The sequence below is a fragment of the Symphalangus syndactylus genome, chromosome 8 (assembly GCF_028878055.3).
Source record: "Symphalangus syndactylus isolate Jambi chromosome 8, NHGRI_mSymSyn1-v2.1_pri, whole genome shotgun sequence".
Classification (NCBI taxonomy): domain Eukaryota; kingdom Metazoa; phylum Chordata; class Mammalia; order Primates; family Hylobatidae; genus Symphalangus; species Symphalangus syndactylus.
This window is the reverse complement of record NC_072430.2, coordinates 25,773,341-25,788,699: the sequence shown is the minus strand read 5'-3', so window position 1 is coordinate 25,788,699 and position 15,359 is coordinate 25,773,341. Positions and strand designations below refer to the sequence as shown.

The 15,359-nt window shown below is 46.7% G+C and overlaps 1 protein-coding gene across 1 annotated transcript in view; it reads right to left on the bottom strand.

Moving 5' to 3' along the window:
- Nucleotides 1-4,662, bottom strand: part of GPR68 (G protein-coupled receptor 68) — a 32,560-nt gene extending 27,898 nt beyond the window's left edge. The window contains exon 1 of the mRNA XM_055288435.2: nucleotides 4,615-4,662. The gene's annotated coding sequence lies outside the window, so the exon portion shown is untranslated. The remainder of the gene's footprint in view (nucleotides 1-4,614) is intronic.
- Between the last annotated feature and the right edge of the window lie 10,697 nt (nucleotides 4,663-15,359).

The window sequence follows — 15,359 nt, the reverse complement described above, 5'->3', positions numbered from 1 at the left end:
CTTATGTCTTCCAATCTCATTTAAGGGTGTAGGCTTCTTTGTGGCAGTGAGCTGGGTAAATGGTGATTACTTTTCTTTGATTTGCTACGTAAGATTTGCCTCCTGTGGGGCTCATATGACTTGGTGTGTGGATGCTGGGGGAGGATAGGGATGGATTTGAGTGGTATTTGGCACCCAGAAACTTTTCCAGCCTTAACTGCCTGGGACCCCTGAAGAAAACCATTGGCAGCTCTCCCTCCAGCCCTCTTGGATCACGGCTTAGGTGCCTATAATAGGGTGTGGATAGTGTGGGAGGGTGAGAAAGGGCTGAAATGAGAGATCACTGGCAGAGAATTTGTAGCCTAGACAGGGGCCTTACCTAGAAAACCTTGGAGAAAGTTCTCCTCCTGAACTGGGCTTCAGATCTTCTTGGCCTGTTCCAGGCATCCTGAGGGCAATAATGGTGCCAGAGAGGCAGTGTAGCCTAGAGGCCAGGAAGGTGCACCCTGGAGCCCCACCTGCCTAGGTTCAAATCCCAGCTCTGCCACATGCCAAGTGATTTAACCTCTGTTCCTCATCTGTAAAATGACAATGATGGCACCTAACTCATGGAGTGTCATGTAATGTGCCTGGAGCAGTAAATGTCAGCTACTTGGAATATTCCACCAGCCAGTGTGTCCTGTGACTCCGAGGGACAGCTACTACTGTGGTAGGCAGAACAACAGTCCTCAAAGATGACTGTGGCCTTGGCTGGACACGGTGGCTCACACCTGTAATCCCAGCACTTTGGGAGGCCGAGACGCACGGGTCACTTGAGGTGAGGAGTTCGAGACCAGCCTGGCCAACATGGCAAAATCCTGTCTCTACTAAAAAAAAAAAAAAAAAAATTAGCTGGGCGTGGTGGTGCATGCCTGCAGTCCCAGCTACTCGGGAGGCTGAGGCATGAGAATCGCTTGAACCCGGGAGGCAGAGGTTGCCGTGAGCCAAGATCGTGCCACTGTACTCCAGCCTGGGCAACAGAGCAAGACTCTGTTAAAAAAAAAAAAAAAACAACAGATGACTGTGTTCTAATCCCTGGTACCTGTGAACATGTTACCTTACACATTAAATGGACTTTGCAAATGTGATAATTAGAGATTTTGAGATGGGGAGATGATCCTGGATTATCAAAGTGGACCCAGTGTCATCACAAGGGTGGAAAAAGGAGGCAGAAGAGAGAATTTGAGTGATGTAGAGAGGGGAGGGCCCTGCCATCCATTGTCAGCTTTAAAGATGGGAGGGGCTGCAAGCCAAGAAATGCAGGCAGGCCTGAGACGCTGAAAAAGGCAAGGAAATGGAGTCTCCCCTGGACCTCCACAAAGGACCTGGCTGGCCCTGCCAACACCTTAGTTTTAGCCCCGTGAGATCCTATTCTGTCCTCTAGAATTCTAAAATAATGAATGTGTGTTGTTTTAAGATACTAAGTTAGTTGGTGGTAATTAGTTCCACAACAACAGGAAACTAATACAGCTGTTGAGACCCAACACAGCTGCGTACTTGGAGGCTGGACCATGCGGAGTCACTCCACGGTGTTTCCTGAGCACCTGTGGTTTAAGTGTCACCCACAGCCCCTGCCCTCTGGAGGTATGGGGAACACACTAGACCATGGAACTGAATGCGCCCTGGGTATGCATATTGCCAGCGATGGAATATTCTGGGGCAAGAGGGCTTAGGGTGGATCCGTTGGTTTAAAAAGGCCTCTGGAGAAGCTGGACCCCTGGCAGAGCCTTGAAGGATGGAGGGTTTGGATAAGGACAGGGAGGAGGGCAGGGAGAAGGAAAGAAAGGCATAATTGGAAGCCAGGGAGGCTCACTCAGTTATTCATTCATTATTCGTTCATCAGCTCATTTAACACCTGTGCTCTAGGCTGTGGGGCCAGGGTGAGGCGGGTGCCAGGACAGTGAGGTGAACAAGATAGACCTAGTGGTTGTTCTTTTTTTTTTTTTGAGATGGAGTTTTGCTCTTGTTGCCCAGGCCAGAGTGCAATGGCGTGATCTTGGCTCACCGCAACCTCTGCCTCCCGGGTTCAATCAATTCTCCTGCCTCAGCCTCCCGAGTAGCTGGATTACAGGCATGCGCCACCACACCCGGCTAATTTTGTATTTTTAGTAGAAACAGGGTTTCACCATGTTGGTCAGGCTGGTCTTGAACTCCTGACCTCAGGTGATCCGCCCGCCTCAGCCTCCCAAAGTGCTGGGATTACAGGCATGAGCCACCACACCCAGCTCTAGTGGTTGTTCTTATGAAATTTATACTCAGGAGTGGAAGACAATATGCAATTGCAATGAAACATGGCAAGCGTTACAGCAGGAGAGGTTTAGCTTGTGAAGGGGCACATCAGGGTGGACTTCCTGGAAGAAGTAGCCCTTTAGTTGATAACAGGATTAACTGAAGGTTTGTTTTATATCACTCCAGGCACTGCCGGGCTCTCTGCACTCAGCAGGTGCTGACTGAAGGAGTCAGTGGTTATTTTTGTTATTCCCGTCAGAGCCTTTTTTTTTTTTTTTTTTTTTTTTTTTTTGAGACGGAGTTTTGCTCTGTCACCCAGGCTGGAGTGCAGTGACGCGATCTCTGCTCACTACAACCTCTGCCTCCCAGGTTCAAGCAATTCTCCTGCCTCACCTCTCGAGTAGCTGGGATTACAGGCATGTACCACCATGCCTGGCTAACTTTTGTATTTTCAGTAGAGATGGGGGGGGGTTTCACCATGTTTGGCCAGGCTGGTCTCGAACTCCTGACCTAAAGTGATCCACTCTGAAAGTGGGAGTAATCCCAAAGCTGGGATTACAGGTGTGAGCAACCACACCCGGCCCCAATCCTTTCTTAATCTGTCTTATTACACTAAGGAGAAAGCCTCATGTGGTGCTAGTTTGTCTTTAACACAACTCTCATTCTTGCTCATCTCCTTTTTTAGCCTAGAGAGCAGGCCTCAGGTATGTTCACAGGTGCTAAAGTTTAATAACACTGCTGCCTAGTCCCTTGCTTTTATTTGTTTAATTACATTCCTTTTGTGGCAAGGGGTACTGATTTTCTATTTCTGGAAGTAGATTATAATTTCTTTTTAAAAAATAATATATTTGTGTAATAGAACCAAGAGTGGGATTTTCCCCCTTGCCTTGGAATTGACCACTGGGTCCAGGTCCTCTTTAGTGGTGGGGCCTGACTCCACTCCCTAATCAGGACTTCCACCAACAGCAGCCCCCTCCACCTCGAAATCTCCACCCCCCAGCACACACTGTCAGTACGGGGCAGCGGGGAGGGGCGGGGCGGGGAGTAGGAACTGGGGTTAGAGGGAGAGCACTTGGAGGCTCTGAGAGCTGGAAGTGGGGCTACTTTCTTTAGAAGGTGGGTTACTATCTGCTCTCTCTCCTCAGTCAGGAGCCCCAGGGGTCAATCGGAGGTAACAGAATTTGTACCACAGGGGCCTGGAAATGATGAACTCCGCCCAGGAAGTTGAGGAGCACAGATGGAATCTGAAAATAGTGATGGTAAGACATAAATTTCGAGTTTCCATTTTTTGAGTGGAGGTCCCGCGGTAATCCAGCTCCCAAGGTAAAATATTCAAATAAAAACATTGTGAATATACTAGACATGGAACTTGAGGGGGCTGAGATTTTTTGAAACTGGTTAGAAGGGAAAACCAGGATGAATACAGCAAAGCAACATTCTGATAACAGCTATGATTGGAGGATAATGGGCAGGGAGGAGCCACGCCTCAGGAGCCAAAGTAAAAAGCACCTGGTCTGGAGGGCGGGAAGTCGGGGAAGCCTTCCTGGAAGAGGTGATTCTGAACTGAAACCCAAAAGTGACTAAGAGGTATCCTAGGACTTCTCTCAGTGACTGGTGTGTATGATGCTGTGGATACAGAAGGGGCCCTTGAATGTTGATGGTTGGGGCTTATTGGTCCAGGGGTGTATTGCTGGGGGTCACTTAGTTTGATTTTGATCATCTTGGGCAAGAAGGAGAAGCAGTGCAGACCTCCCCCCCGGTCACTCTGAATTATAGTCTGTCTCCCATGTAGAGTGCCGTCGCTCTGAATTACAGTCTGTCTCCCATGTAGAGTGTGAATTACACAGGCAGTGACCAGCTCCCTCCAGCTCAGGCCAAAGCCCAGCAGAGTGCCCGTTTTGCTGAATAAATGAATGAGAGAATAGATGGAAGGATAAAACGAGGCAGTTAAATAAAATAATGTGTGAAAAGTACCTGGCACCAGGCGGGCATTCAGTAAATATTAGTGTGCCCCTCCCTCCTCCTCTCGCCTCTCTCCTCTCTCTGGGCCAGGGTGGAATAGCATTTCCCCAGCTTTAAGGGATGCCACGGAGCCCAGACCTCCAGCCTGGGCCTGAGTCCTTGGACTGCTCCCGTAGTGTTCCTCTCGGTGCCTCAGCTGCAGCTGACCCATGAAAGGTCATGTCCTCAGCGGGTCTGGACAGTGCTGGACTTTTGAGATCTGCCCCCACTCCAGGAACCCTGGGCAAGGGAGCCCCTCTGGCCTGGTGTCCCCCCAGACACCACTCCATGACACCCTCAAGGTGGGAAGTCCCTGGGCCCCAAGAGCCCCATCCATTTGTATCCTATCCTAGCACAGAGACCTACCCCAGTCTTTCTCCTGCTCCACTTCCCCCGAAGGCCTTTATTCCACAGATTGGATTTGAATTTTCCGCCCTGGTAGCTGGCGGGGAGCTGGCCTCGCTGAAGGTCAGCCGTTCCCGGGTGCGTCCCTGCGCTGGCGCCGCCGTCAACCCTCTCCCCGGCCGCCCGGCGCACTCACCTCTGTCGGGTCCCGGGTGCAGGAAGCGCGGCCGCGGTTCGGCTGGGCCCGCGGGAGGGAGTGGCCGCGGGGACGGCGCCTGCGGGGCGTGGCGGGACCGGCGCGGCGCTCGCCGTGCGGGGTCCCCGGGCGGGAGACGGAGGCTCCGCTGCCCACCCGGCCACAGGGACAGAGTCCAGGCCCCGCCGGACACCAGGACTCCTGCACCCCCCACCGGCCTGGGGAGGATGCGGTTCCCAGGACAGCTCTTAGGACACCTCCCTCCCCCCGGGGCTCGAGGGGCCCAGGTTTCCCTCCCTGCGGCCGGGCTGGCTGGATCCCTGCCCCTATTTGTGGTCTCTTTGTGGGAGAGGAGATGGGGAGCAGGTAGCTGGTTCTGCCTCTGCTCTCAGATGTGACACGATGAACCCAACTTCGTGGGGCTGGGCCAAAAGGCCAGAGTTTGGACAGGGGACATTTCTGCGCTTGACTTCGGGCTATGGACTCTGCCCGGTGGAGACCATTGCACCCCATACGGATGGAGAGGTGACAGGCTTGCCCCCGGGCCTGGGGTCTGTCATTCCCCTGGCGGACTCTTTCTGCTCTCTCTGGAGAAGGGCAAGGAGGGAGGGTGGAAGGTGAGGGAGAAGCCAGGACAGAGTTTCCCAACCTCCAGACAAGCCCGAGTGGCCATACTCTGTGCCTTGTGCACAGCCTAGGTTTGAGAGACGCGGTAATCCACGTGCTCTTCCAGGGCTGAGTTTGGGGGCCCTGAGTCCGAGGCGGCTGGGTTGTTCTGCTCTGAGCCTGCCACTGGGCCTGCCTCAGCAGACCTTTGGAATCGGATCCCTGTGACCATCCTGCATACCTGGTACCCCCCTCTCTCAGGCCTTTCCTGGGGCTGGGAGAGCAGAAATGAGAGGGAAATGGCCGAGGAGACAGCCAGTGGCTGGCATAGCTGCATGCACCTTAGGACGGTCAGCTCCGCAAAGCCGCCAGCTTCTCTTCTCTTCTCGTTCCTTCTTCACCTTTGGTTATTTCTGCTCAATCGTTCAGACTCTTCCCCTGCAGCCCATCCCTAAGAGGTGACACGCTCCCTGTGCCTAGCTGACCTGTGCTGGCTTGTGAAAGCACATCTGTGAATTTCCAGGAATTTTGCAAGCCAGTTGTTCAGCACAGCCATCATTAACAATTAACTTACGTAAACCTACCATCAAGTAACTCACATGAAACGCAAAGGTAACGTTCAAGACTCCCCACTTCCTAATTATTTTACTTTACCCATGCTTTCAGGTTACACCTATTGTATCTGTATGGTGGTGATATTATATCATGAGGTACATCTCTTTCTGGTGAAGGAAATCCCAAAATATTTCACCCCAAAATATGGCTCCCTGGTATAGTGAGCATTTTGAATTCAACACCCTTAGAGATCAATAGGAAGAAACTTTCCCCCATCTACAAAAAGAAAGGACAGAATCACCAAGGAGAACAGTTGTTCTTGTTCGCCGCCCGTTATCTCATTACCCTTTACAGCAAAGACGACCCAGAATGTAACCACATCTGAACAGACCCTTTTTCAAGACAGTGACTGTTTCCAAGGATCCAATAAATTCCAAAGAATTTCACAAGTTACTTTCTGTTCCCCATCCAATCATTCTCCCTAGTAATCACTTACAATCCCTCAATAGAATTCTTCTCCCTCTCCCATAACCTGTTCTGCCAGGACCCAAGCCTCCATTCTGTCTGTAACCTCGAGACAGTATGTAAGTTTCTGGACTTCACTGGAGGGGGTCTAGTCTTTGTTCTGAAGGCTCTCGTGTATAGCTATTAAGAATGATAGAGAAGATGTCTTGGGTGAATATTATGATATATAAATTATATCTCGATTTTCAAAAAAATTGAGGCCAGGTGCAATGGCTCATGACTGTACAGTCCTGGCACTTTGGGAGGCTGGGGCAGGTGGATCATGAGGTCAGGAGTTCAAGACCAGCCTGGCCAAGATGGTGAAACTCCGTCTCTACTAAAAATAGAAAAATTAGCCCGGCGTGGTGGCGGGTGCCTGTAATCCCAGCTACTCGGGAGGCTGAGGCAGAGAATTGCTTTAACCCAGGAGGCGGAGGTTGCAGTGAGCCGAGATTGTGCCACTGTACTCCAGCCTGGGCGAAAGAGCGAGACTCCATCTCAAAAAAAATTAATTAATTAAAAAAATTGAGAATTTTTTAATCTCAAAGATTGAGATCAGTTCCATGTTAAGTGATGTGTTCAGTGCTGGCAGCTTGACATTGGCCATGGTGAGAGTACTTATACCACAGGAATTAGTAAATGTTATAAACTTGGGCTTGATTTATGTTTTTTTCTTTATTTTTATTTTTATTTTTATTATTATACTTTAGGTTTTAGGGTACATGTGCACAATGTGCAGGTTTGTTACATATGTATCCATGTGCTATGTTGATTTCCTGCACCCACTAACTCGTCATTTAGCATTAGGTATATCTCCTAATGCTGTCCCTCCCCCCTCCCCCAACCCTACAACAGTCCCCGGAGTGTGATGTTCCCCTTCCTGTGTCCATGAGTTCTCATTGTTCAATTCCCACCTATGAGTGAGAACATGCGGTGTTTGGTTTTTTGTCCTTGCGATAGTTTACTGAGAATAATGTTTTCCAGTTTCATCCATGTCCCTACAAAGGACATGAACTCATCATTTTTTATGGCTGCATAGTATTCCATGGTGTATATGTGCCACATTTTCTTAATCCAGTCTATCGTTGTTGGACATTTGGGTTGGTTCCAATTCTTTGCTATTGTGAATAGTGCCGCAATAAACATACCTGTGCATGTGTCTTTATAGCAGCATGATTTATAGTCCTTTGGGTATATACCCAGTAAGGGGATGGCTGGGTCAAATGGTATTTCTAGTTCTAGATCCCCGAGGAATCGCCACACTGACTTCCACAATGCTTGAACTAGTTTACAGTCCCACCAACAGTGTAAAAGTGTTCCTATTTCTCCACATCCTCTCCAGCACCTGTTGTTTCCTGATTTTTTAATGATGGCCATTCTAACTGGTGTGAGATGGTATCTCACTGTGGTTTTGATTTGCATTTCTCTGATGGCCAGTGATGATGAGCATTTCTTCATGTGTTTTTTGGCTGCATAAATGTCTTCTTTTGAGAAGTGTCTGTTCATGTCCTTTGCCCACTTTTTGATGGGGTTGTTTGTTTTTTTTCTTGTAAATTTGTTTGAGTTAATTGTAGATTCTGGATATTAGCCCTTTGTCAGATGAGTAGGTTGCGAAAATTTTCTCCCATTCTGTAGGTTGCCTGTTCACTCTGATGGTAGTTTCTTTTGCTGTGCAGAAGCTCTTTAGTTTAATTAGATCCCATTTGTCAATTTTGGCTTTTGTTGCCATTGCTTTTGGTGTTTTAGACATGAAGTCCTTGCCCACGCCTATGGCCTGAATGGTATTGCCTAGGTTTTCTTGTAGGATTTTAATGGTTTTAGGTCTAACATTTAAGTCTTTAATCCATCTTGAATTAATTTTTGTATAAGGTGTAAGGAAGGGATCCAGTTTCAGCTTTCTACATATGGCTAGCCAGTTTTCCCAGCATCATTTATTAAATAGGGAATCCTTTCCCCATTTCTTGTTTTTGTCAGGTTTGTCAAAGATCAGATAGTTGTAGATATGTGGCATCATTTCCGAGGGCTCTGTTCTGTTCCATTGATCTATGTCTCTGTTGTGGTACCAGTACCATGCTGTTTTGGTTACTGTAGCCTTGTAGTATAGTTTGAAGTCAGGTAGTGTGATGCCTCCAGCTTTGTTCTTTTGGCTTAGGATTGACTTGGCGATTCGGGCTCTTTTTTGGTTCCATATGAACTTTAAAGTAGTTTTTTCCAATTCTGTGAAGAAAGTCATTGGTAGCTTGATGGGGATGGCATTGAATCTATAAATTACCTTGGGCAGTATGGCCATTTTCTCGATATTGATTCTTCCAACCCATGAGCGTGGAATGTTCTTCCATTTGTTTGTATCCTCTTTTATTTCATTGAGCAGTGGTTTGTAGTTCTCCTTGAAGAGGTCCTTCACGTCCCTTGTAAGTTGGATTCCTAGGTATTTTATTCTCTCTGAAGCAATTGTGAATGGGAGTTCACTCATGATTTGGCTCTCTGTTGGTCTGTGATTGGTGTACAAGAATGCTTGTGATTTTTGTACATTGATTTTGTATCCTGAGACTTTGCTGAAGTTGGTAATCAGCTTAAGGAGATTTTGGGCTGAGACAATGGGGTTTTCTAGATATACAATCATGTCATCTGCAAACAGGGACAATCTGACTTCCTCTTTTCCTAATTGAATACCCTTTATTTCCTTCTCCTGCCTGATTGCTCTGGCCAGAACTTCCAGCACTATGTTGAATAGGAGCGGTGAGAGAGGGCATCCCTGTCTTGTGCCAGTTTTCCAAGGGAATGCTTCCAGTTTTTGCCCATTCAGTATGATATTGGCTGTGGGTTTGTCATAGATAGCTCTTATTATTTTGAGATACATCCCATCAATACCTAATTTATTGAGAGTTTTTAGCATGAAGGGTTGTTGAATTTTGTCAAAGGCCTTTTCTGCATCTATAATCATGTGGTTTTTGTCTTTGGTTCTGTTTATATGCTGGATTACATTTACTGATTTGCGTATGTTGAACCAGCCTTGCATCCCAGGGATGAAGCCCACTTGATTATGGTGGATAAGCTTTTTGATGTGCTGCTGGATTCGGTTTGCCAGTATTTTATTGAGGATTTTTGCATCAATGTTCATCAAGGATATTGGTCTGAAATTCTCTTTTTTGGTTATGTCTCTGCCAGGCTTTGGTATCAGGACGATGCTGGCTTCATAAAATGTGTTAGGGAGGATTCCCTCTTTTTCTATCGATTGGAATAGTTTCAGAAGGAATGGTACCAGTTCCTCCTTGTACCTCTGGTAGAATTCGGCTGTGAATCCATCAGGTCCTGGACTCTTTTTGGTTGGTAAGCTATTGATTATCGCCACAATTTCAGAACCTGTTATTGGTGTATTCAGAGATTCAACTTCTTCCTGGTTTAGTCTTGGGAGGGTGTATTTGTCGAGGAATTTATCCATTTCTTCTAGATTTTCTAGTTTATTTGCATAGAGGTGTTTGTAGTATTCTCTGATGGTAGATTGTATTTCTGTGGGATCGGTGGTGATATCCCCTTTTTCATTTTTTACTGCATCTATTTGATTCTTCTCTCTTTTCTTCTTTATTAGTCTTGCTACCGGTCTATCAATTTTGTTGATCTTTTCCAAAAACCAGCTCCTGGATTCATTAATTCTTTGAAGGGTTTTTTGTGTGTCTATTTCCTTCAGTTCTGCTCTGATTTTAGTTATTTCTTGCCTTCTGCTAGCTTTTGAATGTGTTTGCTCTTGCTTTTCTAGTTCTATTAATTGTGATGTTAGGGTGTCAATTTTGGATCTTTCCTGCTTTCTCTTGTGGGCATTTAGTGCTATAAATTTCCCTCTACACACTGCTTTGAACGTGTCCCAGAGATTCTGGTATGTTGTGTCTTTGTTCTCATTGGTTTCAAAGAACATCTTTATTTCTGCCTTCATTTCATTATGTACCCAATAGTCATTCAGGAGCAGGTTGTTCAGTTTCCATGTAGTTGAGCAGTTTTGAGTGAGTTTCTTAATCCTGAGTTCTAGTTTGATTGCACTGTGGTCTGAGAGACAGTTTGTTATAATTTCTGTTCTTTTAGATTTGCTGAGGAGAGCTTTACTTCCAACTATGTGGTCAATTTTGGAATAGGTGTGGTGTGGTGCTGAAAAAAATGTATATTCTATTGATTTGGGGTGGAGAGTTCTGTAGATGTCTATTAGGTCCACTTTGTGCAGAGCTGAGTTCAATTCCTGGATATCCTTGTTAACTTTCTGTCTCGTTGATCTGTCTAATGTTGACAGTGGGGTGTTAAAATCTCCCATTATTATTCTGTGGGAGTTTAAGTCCCTTTGTAGGTCACTCAGGACTTGCTTTATGAATCTGGGTGCTCCTGTGTTGGGTGCATATATATTTAGGATAGTTAGCTCTTCTTGTTGAATTGATCCCTTTACCATTATGTAATGGCCTTCTTTGTCTCTTTTGATCTTTGTTGGTTTAAAGTCTATTTTATCAGAGACTAGGATTGCAACCCCTGCCTTTTGTTGTTTTCCATTTGCTTGATAGATCTTCCTCCATCCCTTTATTTTGAGTCTATGTGTGTCTCTGCACATGAGATGGGTTTCCTGAATACAGCACACTGATGGGTCCTGACTCCTTATCCAGTTTGCCAGTCTGTGTCTTTTAATTGGAGCATTTAGCCCATTTACATTTAAAGTTAATATTGTTATGTGTGAATCTGATCCTGTCATTATGATGTTAGTTGGTTATTTTGCTCGTTAGTTGATGCAGTTTCTTCCTAGCCTCGATGGTCTTTACAATTTGGCATGTTTTTGCAGTGGCTGGTACCGGTTGTTCCTTTCCATGTTTAGTGCTTCCTTCAGGAGCTCTTGTAGGGCAGGCCTGGTGGTGAGAAAATCACTCAGCATTTGCTTGTCTGTAAAGTATTTTATTTCTCCTTCACTTATGAAGCGTAGTTTGTCTGGATATGAAATTCTGGGTTGAAAATTCTTTTCTTTAAGAATGTTGAATATCAGCCCCCACTCTCTTCTGGCTTGTAGAGTTTCTGCTGAGAGATCAGCTGTTAGTCTGATGGGCTTCCCTTTGTGGGTAACCCGATCTTTCTCTCTGGCTGCCCTTAACATTTTTTCCTTCATTTCAACTTTGGTGAATCTGACAATTATGTGTCTTGGAGTTGCTCTTCTCGAGGAGTATCTTTGTGGCATTCTCTGTATTTCCTGAATCTGAATGTTGGCCTGCGTTGCTAGATTGGGGAAGTTCTCCTGGATAATATCTTGCAGAGTGTTTTCCAACTTGGTTCCATTCTCCCCGTCATTTTCAGGTACACCAATCAGACGTAGGTTTGGTCTTTTCACATAGTCCCAAATTTCTTGGAGGCTTTGTTCATTTCTTTTTATTCTTTTTTCTCTAAACTTCCCTTCTTGCTTCATTTCATTCATTTCATCTTCCATCAGCGATACCCTTTCTTCCAGTTGATCGCATCTGCTACTGAGGCTTCTGCAATCTTCGCGTAGTTCTTGAAACTTGGCTTTCAGCTCCATCAGCTCCTTTAAGCCCTTCTCTCCATTGGTTATTCTAGTTATCCATTCTTCTAATTTTTTTTTCAAAGTTTTTAACTTCTTTGCTATTGTTTTGAATTTCCTTCCGTAGCTCAGAGTAGTTTGATCGTCTGAAGCCTTCTTCTCTCAACTCGTCAAGGTCATCCTCCATCCAGCTTTGTTCCGTTGCTGGTGAGGAACTGCGTTCCTTTGAAGGAGGAGAGGTGCTCTGCTTTTTAGAGTTTCCAGTTTTTCTGCTCTGTTTTTTCCCCATCTTTGTGGTTTTGTCTACTTTTGGTCTTTGATGATGGTGATGTACAGATGGGTTTTTGGTGTGGATGTCCTTTCTGTTTGTTAGTTTTCCTTCTACCAGACAGGACCCTCAGCTGCAGGTCTGTTGGAGTTTACTAGAGGTCCACTCCAGACCCTGTTTGGCTGGGTGTCAGCAGCGGTGGCTGCAGAACTGCGGATTTTCGTGAGACCACAAATTCAGCTGTCTGATAGTTCCTCTGGAAGTTTTGTCTCAGAGGAGTACCCAGCTGAGTGAGGTGTCAGTCTGTCCCTACTGGGGGGGTGCCTCCCAGTTAGGCTGCTCAGGGGTGAGGGACCCACTTTAGGAGGCAGTCTGTCTGTTCTCAGATCTCCAGCTGGGTGCTGGGAGAACCACTACTCTCTTCAAAGCTGTCAGTCAGACAGGGACATTTAAGTCTGTGGAGGTTCCTGCTGAGTTTTTGTTTGTCTGTGCCCTGCCCCCAGAGGCGGAGCCTACAGAGGCAGGCAGGCCTCCTTGAGCTGTGGTGGGCTCCACCCAGTTCGAGCTTCCTGGCTGCTTTGTTTACCTAAGCAAGCCTGGGCAATGGCGGGCACCCTCCCCCAGCCTGGCTGCTGCCTTGCAGCTTGATCTCAGACTGCTGTGCTAGCAATCAGCGAGACTCCGTGGGCATAGGACCCTCCGAGCCAGGTGTGGGACACAATCTCCTAGTGTGCCGTTTTCCAGGCCCGTTGGAAAAGCGCAGTATTAGGGTGGGACTGACCCGATATTCCAGGTGCCGTCTGTTACCCCTTTCTTTGACTAGGAAAGGGAACTCCCTGACCCCTTGTGCTTCCCGAGTGAGGCAATGCCTTGCCTTGCTTCAGCTCACGCACAGTGCGCTTCACCGACTGTCCTGCACCCCTGTTTGGCACTCCCTAGTGAGATGAAACCGGTACCTCAAAGAGAACTGCAGAAATCACCCGTCTTCTGTGTCGCTCAGGCTGGGAGCTGCAGACCGGAGCTGTTCCTATTCGGCCATCTTGGCTCCACCCCCCCCGATTTATGTTTTTTTCATTGTCTAGTGTCTCTAGACTTAAGAATAATAGAGACAATGTCTTGGGTCAATATTATGGTATGTAAATTATATCTCAATTTTTTAAAAAGTGTGTTGCATCTGTAGCTATTATAATAGGAATAGTACAAAAAATTAAGGAAATATTTGTTCAGCATTCAGAAACTACCACTTGATTAAACAAAGTCACTCATGTTTTCAGTGAAGTTCTGACATACATCTTTGACCTGTTTCCCTTTCATCTTACATGTTAACATAAAAGAAATTATCAACCACATTTGTGTTGGAGCTACGCTCATTTGTCAATTGCAAGCCTAGGTTGGCTACAAATACACCAGCAAAAAAATCAATGAGCTTTCTGCAAGAATCAATTGGTTGTATGGATTTTACAATAATTGTTATTGTACGTTTTATTATTTATAAATTGTTACTGATGATAAAGAGTCAAACTCTGGCCAGGCATGGTGGCTCACACCTGTAATCCTGACACTTTGGGAGGCCAAGGTCGAGGGATCACTTGAGGTCACGAGTTTGAGACCAGCCTGGGCAATGTAGCAAGACCCTGTCTCTACAAAAAATAAAAAATTAGCCAGATGTGGTGGCATGTGCCTGTAGTCCCAGCTACTCAGGAGGCTGAGACAGGAGGATCACTTGAGGTTGCAGTGAGCCATAGTCATACGACTGTACTCCAGCCTGAGGGACAGCGTAAGACCCTGTCTCAGAAGGAAAAAAAAGAATATCCAGCTGCAACTTGGGTATTTCCCAGCCACCAGGTCACACACCACACCAATTCAGGAGGGGGCGTGATCCAGGATGCTCTCTTAGCCACAGGATCCCATGGTACTGCTGAAGGGGGCTGTGGCTTGGGATTGGTGTGGAGGTAAGCAGGGTCTTATCGTCGAAAGCAGCTGATGGAGTAACAGGACACAGGGGAGAGTGAGGGGAAGGCCAACATCCTCTGGATGTCTATGGGGCAGGTGTGGGGGGGTACGAATACAAAGAGGCCTCGATTTGGAGGGGGAGGATGGTGAGCTGTGTTGGGCATGTTGAATTTGAGGTGCGTTTGGGACATGCAAGTTGGAAATCCAGATCTGGAGTTTTGGAGGAGAGGTGGGGGCTGGAGATACAAGTTTGGGCCTTCTGGGAATAGGTGGTAATTAAAGTTGTGGGTATGCCCGGGCTTGATGAAGTATGATCAGGGGGCAGGGTGTGCCTTGAGGGGAGCCTGTAGAGAGGACCTAGTCTGCAAAGGCTGGGCGTGTGTATAGAGCACCTTCGACGTACGTAACTCCATCTTAGAAAAAGACTCCATCTTAAATTTAATATGGCACTTCGCCAACAGGGACCGCATGTTTTACCTGATCAATAAAGACTACATCCAGCCAGATAAGAACATAACCAAGCACACTCTCCACTATCAGTCCTCACCAGAAGACTCTGTGACCATAAAAGGAGCAAGACTTCAGCAGCTTGAAATGGCCATCTCAACTGACACCATCTTTCTGTCACTCGTGATCAGCACCCAGCATCTCCCACCGAAGGCTCTGACCACATCAGTGACTCTGCTATTTACAACAGCCAAGATGTGGAAGCAACCAAAGTGTCCATCAACAGATGAATGAAGAAAATGTGGCATATATACACAACGGAGTACTACTCAGCCATAAAAAAGAATGAGATGCTGTCATTTGCAACATGGATGGAACTGGAGTTCATTATGTTAAGTGAAATAAGCCAAGCACAGAAAGAGAAACGTCACGTGTCCTTACTTATTTGAGGGAGCTAACAATGAAAACAACTGAACTCATGGATGTTAGGTAACTAGAGCACCCTAATGGCGCTGGTTCCGGGTTCTTCTCAATGCAAGCCCGCCAAAGGAAAAACCAATCAGAGAGAGGTGTTTTTCCCGCCTCGCTCTAAGCCCCACCCCAACCAATCACAAATCAAGAGTGACGCTCAGACTTAAGACCACGGCATACCAGCTTGGCCAAGAGATCTTTATTGGAGGCAGCAGGCTGGGCTGGGCAGGAGACAGAGAGAGAGAGAG